The sequence below is a fragment of the Anas platyrhynchos genome, chromosome 2, assembly GCF_047663525.1.
Source record: "Anas platyrhynchos isolate ZD024472 breed Pekin duck chromosome 2, IASCAAS_PekinDuck_T2T, whole genome shotgun sequence".
NCBI lineage: Eukaryota > Metazoa > Chordata > Aves > Anseriformes > Anatidae > Anas > Anas platyrhynchos.
Window position 1 is genome coordinate 158,392,566 of NC_092588.1, and position 12,667 is coordinate 158,405,232.

The following is a 12,667-nucleotide window of genomic DNA, read 5'->3' on the forward strand; positions in this document are numbered from 1 at the left end:
AACTGAGCCAAGTCCACGTGAAGAGGTGGAAGAGGAGTGCCAAGGGCAGCAAAGATGCATCCAAGGAGATGAGAGAGACAGCTCAGCCAAGAAAGAGGCAATCGAAGCCTTGTGAGGCTCGTTTGAGAAGGCAGAGAGTCAGCCAAGATGCATCCTCCCAGGCTCCTCAGTTAGGACCAGCTTTGTGAGCTCCTTATGAAAGTATGAAACATCAAACACGATTACCACTTGCCTGTTCTCAGCTTTTAAGAACCAAAGGAAATGTCTGTTGTGCCCTACCCCAGACCACCAAGGAGTTTCATAACCCACATTTATTTAATAGGGTCCATTGTTGCTGCACATCCAGTTATCCCTAATGCAGGGGATGCTCACATATGACCAGGCAGAGGCTGGTAAATTGGGCTGAAAGTATTACACATCCCAGCTGCAGGGGGGGGAAGCCCAAAAACACAAAGGACAAGGATGGGACATTGCTGTGAGCATCAGTGGCTTCCCCGTGTCCCATGGCACGGCTGTGCCAGGGATTCCCCCACTCCATAGGATCTCAGGTCTGGATCTACAGCACGTGCTGCCAGCTGTCACCGTCCCCAGAAGCAGTTGAGATGACGTGTCCAAGCAACACTGAATGCAAAGTAAAAAAAAAAAAAAAAAAAAAAAAATCAGTGCAGCAATCATTTACTACACATATTCATATTTTTAGTTCCAGTCTCCTGGGCTTGGCAGCACAGCAGCAGAGATATATATAAAAACATGCTCTGCTTATCTTCATTTATGCCATCAGTCGCCTCTTTAATTCCACGTGGGCACAAAGCAGCACGAGCTGCCTCGTGCTGGGATTCGTCGCTCCAAGGGGGAATGGTAGGAGAGGAGAAAACCTCTTTGTGCAGAGCAGAGAGAGCCAAGCCAGCCATCCCTCTCCATCTCAGCCCAGCACCTTTACACGTGGAGCAGCGACTGATGGCTTCTTTCTCCAGTGGACTTGGTGAAAATACAGCAGCACTCAACAGGAGCACGTGGGCTTGTGCTAAGCAGTCTGCCTCGTTGTAAAGAAATTTATTTTCCTCCTAGACAAGCCGATTCTTCTAATAAACTTTGCCTTCGTATAGCCACGGAGTTTCCTTCCCAAAGTGCTTCAATCACCCCATCCCACCCCTTCCCTGGGCCAGGCAGAGCCACGGGCCCTGGCCCTGCCTTCTCCTTCCCAGGCAGCTCATTGCTAACACCTGTGCCTCGGCACATCCTTTGTGGACCCTTTTAAAGCATATTCCAATATTTAGCGCTAATGTTTCACTTGCATATTAATGCCTCAAATTTTATTACCCCGCGATCATAAAACCCCAGCTGCCGATCACGGCCCCAGCCTTCTTTATTTTACCCTGCTGAATTCCTGGGCCCGAGGCCAGAGTTGCTGAGCGCAGCTCGTGGCTCCGTTGGCGTGTGGAGACAGCCCTCTACAGCTTGCTGCCTACATCCATGCACTCGCACGAAACGCTCAGCTCAGCTGCCAGCAAGCTGTTTTCCTCCTGCATCCGAAATCTCCAGGACGGGGAAGAGGATGGGGCGATCAGAGGTGTCCACAGCCAGACCATCCCTCCTGAACGTTTTTCTTTCACTACAGAATATAATCTTTCCTTTCTCTTCCCCTTTTGTCCCTCTTTCCAGGAGGGAGCGAGGACCCCCTCTCACAACACCTCAAGAGAAAGAGGGAAAGAAAAGGGAGTGATTCCAGTCCTAGACTATCCCAAGGTTTCTCCTAATTTTAGCTCAGTGTGCATTTGGTGGAGTTTCCCCTAAATCCTCCTCTTCCATTCTCCCTGCTCCACCCCATGGCCAGGGGGAGAAATCAGGCTCCAGGAGGAGAGAGGGACGAGGGGAGAGCCAGTTGTGTTCGCTGCGTTTCTTGGTTCAATCCCCAGCAGCAATCACACCAGTGCCAAACCCATCATTTGGCGGCATCCACGAACAAGGAACAGGCCCCCATTAAATTTCTAATTCCTAATGACCCCTTTATCTGGATCTATGCAAATTACTACAGCTGCTAATCAGTTAATTACGCAATTCAATTGACTCTAAATTAGGTTGACCTGCGGCCAACAAGAAATAACAGGTGAGGTGTTAGCTGTTGAGGGCAGCTAACAAGAAATAAGAGACAAGGTGCTCGTTGTCGAGCCGGAGCTAGGTCCAAGGGGCAGCACAAGCTGGCAGCAAGAGGGGCTCGTGGTGGGGGCTGTCCCTGAAAATGTGCAAACAATCATGGATGTAGGGGAAAGGAGAGGAGAAGACAGGACAGAACAGGACACCAAGACAGGGGGCTTTTAGATGTTAAAGCTGAGCCCCTGAACAGGATCCACCATCCAGAAATGAGATACTACAGACCGTGAAGCACCCAGAGGATTTCTGCAATTTCACTGATTTTTATTTTTTTTTTGTCACCAGGATATTGCAGGAGCATATCTTGATGTGGCAGCGTGCAGAAACTGGTAGGCTGCTGTTGATTGCTCACACCTGGGGTGGAGTGTGATGGAGTGGGTCTAAATCCAAGCTAGCAGCAGGCCGGTAGGCAAAAAGTCATTTGTTTTCTGGCTGTTGCATAATCATTGTTTAGAGTTTTTAAAAAAATAATAATAAAAATGATTGAACACAGAAGCTCCAGAGGGAGGGTGATATACTAAAGGCAGAAAGTTCTTCAAACCCAATTTCTTCTCTGTACCAACATCATTTCTGACACACCGCGGCCTGTCTGCGAGTCTCCCCACTCCAGGAAAGCCAAAAGATTGTGTTATTTATATCAGACTTCGAAAAAGATTGCTTTCCCTCCCCTACCGTCTCCTCAGCTGTCTCTGCAGCCCCAAGCAGATGCTCTGTTAGAGGAGAGGAGGCTCCGAGTCTGGAAGATGTGCTAGGCAGAAAGCCTGGCCGGGTCTTTTGTCCACAGGAAAAAGCGAGGGGGAAAGTGGAAGTGGTTTGGTTTTCATGGAATTTCTTGCTTCTGTATTTTATCAAAGAAATTGATTGTAAAAACTACGTGTGAGTTGATATACCTGTGACTTTTTATTTTTTTTTCCCTTTAGAGGGCTAGAAAGAAGACTAAAAATACAAGTTTAAACCCATTTCTTTTGATTTCAGCCAGCTCAGGAAAAAAAAAAAAAAAGAAAAAAAAAAAAAGAAAAAAGTCCAGCCTAAAAAAAAATCTCCATTGTGTAGAAACAAGCATGCCATCAAAATTTCCATTTTGAGGTACAGGATTTTGTACAAATATGAGGCCTTTCAGGTGGTGCAGTTCAACTTTTTGGGCTTCTTCATGAGCTTCCTTCCCATATTGGAACAAAAATACCAGGGGACTGATTTTGGGCCATTCCCACCCCAAGCTGGGTGTCCCCTGGGTCTCCAGGACCCCATATGAAGGCTGGGAGGGAATACATGGACATTGTCCCAAAAGGTTGACCCCAAAGGGAAGCAATGGAAAGCTTTAGGCTGAAGGGGAAAAAAAGGGGTTGAACTTTCAGGGAAGTGAAGGCATTTCCTAGGGGATTGGATGGGGGGACAAGGAGATAATGGGCTTGAAGATAAGATTTGATAGGGTTGGTTCAAGGGCTCGTGGGACTCGTCACCGATGACCTCAATTCCTACAGAGAAGGAGAGGGGTCAAGTTATCTTAGTCCAACACACCAGGAACAGTAACAATTAATGTGGAGCTGATTAATAGCAAGGAGTCTGAGGCCAGGTAGGAAAGATTAATAGCTGAGTTCATTAAGATTATTTCCGCTAATGTTAATTAAAATGGCAGAAGCGGAACGAGAATTTCAGCTACTTCATTAGGTCAGGCTCTCTTAGGCCGACAAGATCTTGAATACGGGGCATAGCTCTTAATTGTTTAATATGTCTATGGGTGCCCGATAGGCTCTGTGGGGATTTACAAGGAATTAATTGCAAAAGCAGGACTCTGCGGCTTGACCCTTGTTGATTTGAATTCTGCCATCACGTTGTATTAATAATAAATAGAGATTAAACCCGTATCCTCCTGCCAAAGCATTCAGCAGCATGAAGAACAGATGAAACTTCTGAGTCCAAATAAATTCTAGAAGAAAGAATGGGTACAACGCCCACCCTAAAACACTGCTCCCCCAGAAAAATCCATGATTATACAGACTTTGTACCAGCTTGCTGTGCTCTCAGTTCAATTACCTACACGGAAATATAATTCTCAACTCAATCACCCTCATCAAGGGCGCTGGAAATTTTCTTTGTATAAAGCTTTATACCACAAAAAAAAAAAAAAAAATAAAATACATTACAGCCCTACAGAGCACTTTACAGTTGGCTAATGTGTTCTCACTGAAGGTCGTTTTTAATGCACTCATATCGATTTGATAGGAATCTTGGTGTTGCCACCCCAATTAAGGAGGGTTATCCGAAAGGGTCATGGTGAGAGCAGGGAGAAATCATTTAAGTGGGGTAGAAAAATAGGAAATCAAGTCAGCTCAGCAGCCAGCGTCGGGGAGGCGTCGTGCCACATGGGGACCTGACATTGCACGAAACAAGAAGATTTACGGGGAAAAGTTAGAGACAGAGAAGGAGACAAGGAAAGGGGGCTTGTTGGGACACTGCTAAATAGATATCCAGAATATTAGAGAGGTTTTTTGTTGAACCTTGGGTAAGGCTGAGAAATGTCTCCAGGAGGGTCCCATTCCTCATGAGATGTCACTAATGAGGGGACAAGCTGTGGCAGGATCAAGGCAGTGCTGCAGGCAACCAGTGAGTCTTCTTATAAAGCTGGAGTGGATACCACTGGGCATGGGGAAGGATTTCTTCACGGAAAGAGTGGGCAGGCATGGGAAAAGTGTGCCCAAACAAGTGGGGGAGTCCCCATCCCTGGGGGTATTTAAGAAATGTGTGGACGTGGCACTTCAGGACATGCTTTAATGTTGGACTTGGGCATGTTAGATTGATGCTTGGACTTGATGATCTTAAGGATCTTCTCCAACCTAAATGATTCCATGATTCTGGTATTTTATGGAGATCCAGTGTATTCCAACCATGTCCCAAATCCAGATGGCTCAATATGTTGGTAGATCCATGCCCCAGTGACTGGGGTCACAGCCTGGCACCCAACCCCAAACCTCATCCACCAGGCAGCTCCCGAGACTCAGCAAGGACAACACCAAAGTTGTCTTCTCCTCCCCACCCCACACCACCTCACCCTCACCAACCCCAAGCACCTCCACCAAAACCTCCAAGTCCACCAGGTTCCCTCCCCAATTTGCACCGCACACTTGTCCTACAGACCAGGCTCCTTCCCGTTGTTCCCTGCTGACCCCAAATGTGAGTTATGGGGTCATAAGCACAGATCTATATGGACTTGAAAGAGGACTCTGCACCCATGGTTGCCTTGTACCCAGGACCAAGGTGAAACAAGACTTGCTCCAGGAATTTCCCAGCTCTCACCTTCTCATGGTACAAAGATTAAGCTCCAGCAGAGAGGTGGGAGTCACATCCCACACTGCTCATCCCACAACTCTTTGGGGAAGCCGGCCATAAAGTTTCTGTCCATTGCAAGGCAGCTAGCTCTGGAATCTTCTCCTTCTCCAGCGCACACAAAGTGACTGTGGGGAGGCGGGAAATTAGGCTGAAATAAATAAATTAAAGCCAGCGGGAGGGGATCGGCATGCTGCTTGAATTAGTGTGGAGGGTAATTGTAAACAACTGGGGAAATGTGCCTTAAATTAATTTTTAGGACCTAATGGGATTTTGCTTGGACGATAGTCAAGAATGAAAAGCCTTCAATGGCAAAACAAGGCACTTTGCATAAATTAGCAGTTATGACATTAGTGGAGCTGGCTCTTTTTTGGCTGGCAACGGGGAGTGTTTGTGCGTATGTGCACGCCTGCATGGAGGACTTGGGATTTGGTTTATTTATTATCTAGAGCTTGCTTAAAGGAGTTATTGCAGGACGGGGAGAATCTTGACGCAGACGCCTAAAATCCAGGACTCCTGGGCTCTGCACAGCGGCCTCTGGCATGCCGTGGGGGGAGATAGAAGGACAAGCCCCCAGCCTCCTTTTGTAGATCACACCAGGGCAAAATCTCTCTGCTGTAGGGGTCAGGCTGCCTGGGACACGGTGGCTTCACTGGAAGAAGGGATGAGGCATTTGGGGAAGCAAAAAAGACAGCCACAGAGCCCAGGAGATCAATGAATATTGTCTTTAGAATTGGTCTTCAACCACAAAAATAAAATAATAAAATAAAAAAAATAAGAAAATAAGAAAATTAAAAAATTAAAAAATTAAAAAAGAAATAAAGAAAAAAAAGAAAAAAAGAAAAAAAGAAAAAAAAATCATAAAAAACTCACCCTGAAAAATGCAGGGACAGATAAGAGCTCTTGTAAGCAGCAGCTGGGAGCCAAAATGGTTCATGGCCATTTCGGCTGTGGTGGCAGTGAGGGCTCGCACCCTGTGTCATCTCCAGTCCCACTGCAGGTGATGCTGAACGGGGCTCTTCCTCATTTCAGTATTTGCACTTCTGTACTGCAAAAGCATTAAAGTGTTTTAAATGCTGATTGAAAAAGTAAACAAGGTTTTGCTTGGGAAACAACTTTTTTTCACTACTTTATTCTGTCATCTTCATAAATAAAACTTTTTTACTCTAGTTTTTATTTTGCTCCTCTGCAAAACAATTAGTTTGAAAGAGCTGCTATGCTGTCCGATGGACTAAAGGTAAGGAAATCTACACCTTCTTTACCCAAACCCAGCATAAATGTCATCACCCACCAAGAAGGACTTCCAATGATCCATTACCTGTGAAAATGATTTACTTTAAAATAATATATAATAAAACAAAAAGTTTGGGGTTTGCTTCCACTTTATACTCCCACAAAAACTGGAAAGAAGTCAACTCTCTTAGGGTTAGATGTCCCCTGCTTACAATAGCTCATTACAATTAATATTCTTGAAAACACCCTTAAGAGGCCTTTTAAGTAGAGCCACGGTCTTCATCGTGCTCAAAGATCACACTCAGACATAAACTAAATACCTCCACAGTCTAAAAGACTGTAACTTCTGTGACTGGAGTTTATGGAGGCTCCAGCAATGCCATTTCTCCCAGTCTTGGCTACTCAATCACCTAAGAAAGTGGTAATACTCATTTATTTTAAAAAAAAAAATATATATATATAAAAAAAATGAGCTTTTCCCTACTCGTTCTATGTTGCTTAAGCTGTATGTTAAAATAAGTTTGCTATTAGGTTAATTTACCTTCCACTCCAGCTCTCACTCTGCTTGGAAATGGGATCCAGATGGATAACATTTCAGAGTTTAATTCAAGCTCATTAAAGGCAGTGGAAGTTTTTTTCCCCAAATTTCAAAAGGCTCTGACTCTGGCCTCTTTATCACTTTGCGGCAAGATGCTTGGCTACAGCCTTCATCTCCGAAATGCCAATAGCAATTAAAAAAGCTGCAAGAAGGTTAGTATTCCTTCTGGGTTTATTATTTCCACAGAACGAAAACAGATTCGTATCCTCGCTGGAGGCAAGAAAGCCATCTCCATTTGATCATCGGGGCGTATGAATGTTCAAACGCCGCCTCCTGCCAAACTTGAAGGTCCTTCATCAGCCAAGCTCCTACTGACTTCAGCAAGACGTAGCCAGCACATGCATAAAGAAGAGCGGCGTCTTCACGGGATCTAAGAGTGAAGTTGCCTTCCAGTCTGACTGTCACAGCAATTCGGAGAAGCCATACAGATTATATTAAAGTAGGACTCGTACCCAAATTTCTGCCCAACTTCTGCCGGTTGCGAGTAGCTGCACACCCCAAAAGTCTCTGGTTAACGCAGAAAATAAATAAATATAAATAAAAAGCATGTAAAACTATTTCAGGCCTCCGTGAGACGTTCATGCATTTCCATTTATAAACTTTCTGGGCTGCCTCTTTATTTGACATGATTTAATCGCGGCTCCAATGGAGACCAGCTGAAAAGCTTTTCTCTTTCTGAAACCAAAGCGTTGACAGGCATGGGAAGACCCCTATCCTTACATCTCCATTCAAAACGCTTGCCAGAAGTTTTTGGCACTCCAAAGCGTTATGCTTCACGCAGCGAGAGGGACAGGTCCTGAAGAAATTCTGCACATTAGCTGTTCTACAGTTTTCCGAAGGACAAAGCCCCAGTAGCACCAACGCCTCGAGCAACCATTTTGCAAAACATCAAGCCACGGTGACTTTTGCCAAGCGTTCCCGGGACACGAACCACCCTCAGCTTACAAAACCATAATTCTCCATTAAATGCAGATGAGCAGTAAGTCCTTCTCTCCTCTTTTTCTTCGTCATTATTTTAGCGAACAATAGGTCAAGAGCCCGCGGCCAGGCAGTTGCAACCGAAACGCCCTCACCAAAAAAAAATCGTGTCGAACCTTTGCTGGTGGCGCTTAGGTGGGATGAGCTCATCCGACCTTTGGTTCTTCTCAACTCTTCAGGTGCCCCAAAGGAAAAAAAAATAATTAATAATAGCACGGGTTAGCTATTATTAGCTGCAGTATCCAAATGCCTACAAGACGAGGCATTTTCTGCTCTCTAGCAGTCACGTAATAAATTCAGCGGGAGTCTTATTGGAACACTTGGGGTATTTTTCTTTCAAAAATCGTAATAGGAAGAAATAAAGATCCACAGAAAGCTTGAAGTGCTTCCTGGGTGTCTTGTTTTAGCAAGATATTTGGGAGGGAGAGCTGCTCAGAGACGACAAGATGACAAGCACTCTTTGGGAACTGTCACTGGGCCAAGAGAAGTGGGGTTTGTCTTCTGTAGGAAAATCACTTTCTTTTGATGGAAATGGTATTTCCTTTTTATGTTTCCAGGATTTTATTCCATGCTGATGTACTTTGTGGGATGTGTTTCTAGGTAAGGATTTGGGTAAGTGAAAATGAGCTTGGTGGAATGAGGTCTTGGTGGTCCAAGGAATTGGAATGGGGAGGGAGCCTTGAGTCCACATGGCACCCTCAGGAGGGCTACTGGAGGGTATCCGACTTGTCTGCACCCTGAAAGTCCTGTCCTCAGAGCTCACGGGGGAATGGGGCTGGTTTCTGCCCCCCTCCTGCAGGACTTGATGGCACAGGGGTTGTTTTTATTGTTGTACCAAGACTTGGAGGCAAAGCATCTTCGGTTTCCACCCAATCCATAACGCACCAAGCCATAAAAAAATGAAGAAATTCCACTCCTGCTGACCAGGTGTGTTCGTGGAGGAGATGTGATGATGTCTTTAGGCACAATGGTCCGGACAAAACTTCAGACCCAGGTTTCTCACCATTTCCTGGCTGCCAAAAGCTGTGAGGGTAAAGGACTACCTTGTTTTTCACCCACCCTGTACTTATCCTTGAATATCAGCTGGTTGAAAGAGGATCCTTGGATGGAAGAGCTGCTTTCTGACCGAATGGGGACATTTTTACGTTCTTAAGTCCACTTGAGAAACATGGGGAGCTCTGAGGAGCCACTCTCTGATGCTTCAGCCAGCGCTGGGAAACTTTGAAGCCACAGAAAGCATCCACAGAAAGCATCACCACCCAGCGAGCTCTGCTGTTCCCTGGTCCTGCTCAGAAGTCCTGACCCATCTGTGCTCAGTCCCGAGTTATACTCCCGAGGTTTGAGAGAGTGACCAAGAGGATGGAGTAAGCCAGTCTCCTCCGGTCCCTTGGATGTTTTCTTTCTCATCCTAAATTATATGTCAAAAACTGGAGATCTTAGAGACCGAGCTGGCACAAATCCTGGCAGCATCCTTTCAGTAGATCAAGGCTGCCTGGCACCACATGTGGATCTGGGGCAGAGATCGCAATAAATACATCTCTTCTGGACTGAAACTCCTCCAGCTGGACCTCATTTTTTCCCTGAGAAAACCAACTGACCACTTCTTTAGCTGTGCAGCAGCCCCCAGTTGCTCTTTTTGACAAAGTCAGCAACTTTCCCTCTTGAAGAACTACAGGAAAAAATCTCTCCAGAGCAAATCTCTGAGCAGGTTATATCTCCTGGGGGTGTTCCCAAATTTTATCCTACCTCCAAGTTAGTGGGAGAAAATGGAAATGGATGTACAAATACCTTTACGTATTTATCACATAGCAAGAAATTTATGTCCATACACTGCAGCATCAACAGATCACATGCAAAACCAGGTCGTTCTCAGCTTCTAGTAACCCTGTGTCCTTTGGTCCACAGAGCAGGAATGATGGACAACCCATGGATGGATGGATGGATGGATGGATGGGTGGATGATAAGCTTTTACTTATTTCTTGATCAAACAGGCAAGCTGAAAACTTTTGGGTGAGCCACCATCCAAGGGACTCTAAGTACCATCCAGCGCATCAATACCTGATGTTATTTTGTTCCAAGCTGCAGCATATTTCACTTTTTTTCTAAAAGGTCCGTCCTTACTTTTGTGTGGCAACAAGAAAAAATCTCCGTTTCTCTTTGACATAGTTCCAGATCTCAGGGCCTAGAGGGAAGGCTCAAAAAAAAAAAAAAAAAAAATTAAAAAAAAATCAGAGGACATGTAAAATGTGATGTGCAAAATGTGATGTGCTCATCCCACATCCCAGATCTCTATGATTGGAGGCTGCAGCACCAAAGCACACATCTGGGATGTGCTGCTGGTCCCCTTTATTCCCCCTTCTGCTGCTTCTCTGCCTCTGGTCACCCCATTAATACCCCAGAGAAAATCATGACTTAGGGCTGGGGCTGTGCCCTCTGCTCTGCTCGTGGCCATGCAATTAGTGCCTGGGAGTGGTAAGTTGTAATTAGGGACTTCATGCGTTTTAGGATGGTGAGAAGCCACCCGCCAGCTCCCCCCAGGACAAAACCTGGCTGCCTCCATCCCAGCACGTGGACTGCGGGGACGTGTTTTACAATTTTGTCAATTTTCCCTCGTATCAGCACTTTCCACACTCGCTGGTACAAGGCAGCAAAGCAATCATGCTCCAGATCGGCGAAGAAAAACAGGCTGCTGGGCAGATGCAAGTGATTAAAGCCCAGAAACAGCTCAAAGCATAGTTCACATCCAAAAAATGGACATCCATCCTCTCTCCTTCCCTTCTCCAAGCAAGGAAGGAAGGAAGGTGGAATCACAGAGTCATTAAGGTTGGAAATTAAACTGCATTAAAACCCAGCGAGGACGTTCTCATTCAGAACTGAAGTGGTTTAATCTGATTTAGCTAAATTCACTTCCCAAGCCCATGAGCATCGCCTGGGCACTAAATCAAGAGGCACTTAATGAGATGAGGCCCAAGGGCCTTAACCAAAAGATGATGCCCCCAAAAAATCACAGAGGGGTGGCCAAGAAAATTCAATAAACGCCCCAGGAAAGCAAAGAGCACAGGACAGCAGAGCCCACTATGGAGAAAGCCACTTTTTTTTTTTCCCTTTTTTTCCCCCTGTTTCTTAGGACAAAGCAGCAAGAACTGAGTTCCTCAAGTCATAAAAAGGATCTACATCCGTCTCTACAACGATTTTTGAGGCAGAGCTTGTAGCCTGGCAGGAAAAAAAAATAAATACATGGTATCAAGCAAGTCATGACACAGTAAATCAGTCAAGAACTGCTTAATTATTGAAGAAAAAATGCCCCATTTGGGAGAATAACGTTTGATAAACGGCGTGCCCTTACCTACAGGGGTATACAGTCTTTTAAGCACCCCCAGGGACGGTGACTCCACCACTTCCCTGGACAACCCATCCCAATGCCCGACTGCTCTTTCTCATCTATTACATTTTATTAATATTATCTATTATTAATATTATCTATTTCCTAAATAACATCTGTTTTCTAACATCCAGCTGACGTCACTGAGGTTTACTCCTTCGAAAATTAAAAATAATTCTGCTTTAGGTAGAGTCTTGAAAAATTTGTAAACCTGGGGGTGGAAAACAAAAAAAAAAAAAAAAGTGTTCTTTTTTGCTACTTTTTTTTACTCCACCATGGACCAGTTTTCTCTGATCACTGGGAAAAGGGCGTCCAAGAAAGCCCCAGGTTGGAAATCACAGTTTTTCCAACACTCCCCAGTCGTGGCCGAACGGCTTCTGGAAGAAGGAATAAATGAAAGAAGCGTTTTGGTAGAGATGAGCTCTGGCATTAGCAAATCACGGAGCGCGCGTCTCAGCTTCAGAGTCACATTTTGGGTAGCCCAACAGGGTTTGTTTTTTTTTTTTAATTTTGTTTTGTGTTGCGGAGAGCTTTGAATTTGGTTTGTTTTTTTTTGGAGAAAAGAACCCAAATTCATGAGATTTTCCGGAGAATAGAAACAAAACCCTGCTCCTTACCCGCTCGTGTTATTTAGCCATGAAAGGCTGCTTCTGAAGGATCCCCGCATGGTTTGAAAAATTGCTCATGAATATTCAGAGTTTGCTGGAAACCAGGCTCTGGCTGAAAGAATGGGGCAGAAACGGGACATCTGAAACCGCTCACAAGCCACCAGCGCTTTGTGGGCAAAGCTTCGCAGCGAACGCAGGGCTTTGCAGAGCAAAAAAAACCCAAAACGTCCCCGTTTTTGTTTTTTTTTGGGGTTTTGAGGGGCGGCTCCTGCAGCAGGGCACGCTGCAAGGCTCACCAAGCCTTCCTACGGCCACCCCGTGGCAAATTTTGTGCCGAAAATATGAAAGTTTGGCACTCTGGGCGCATCCTAACGGGGATACGAGGTGTTTGG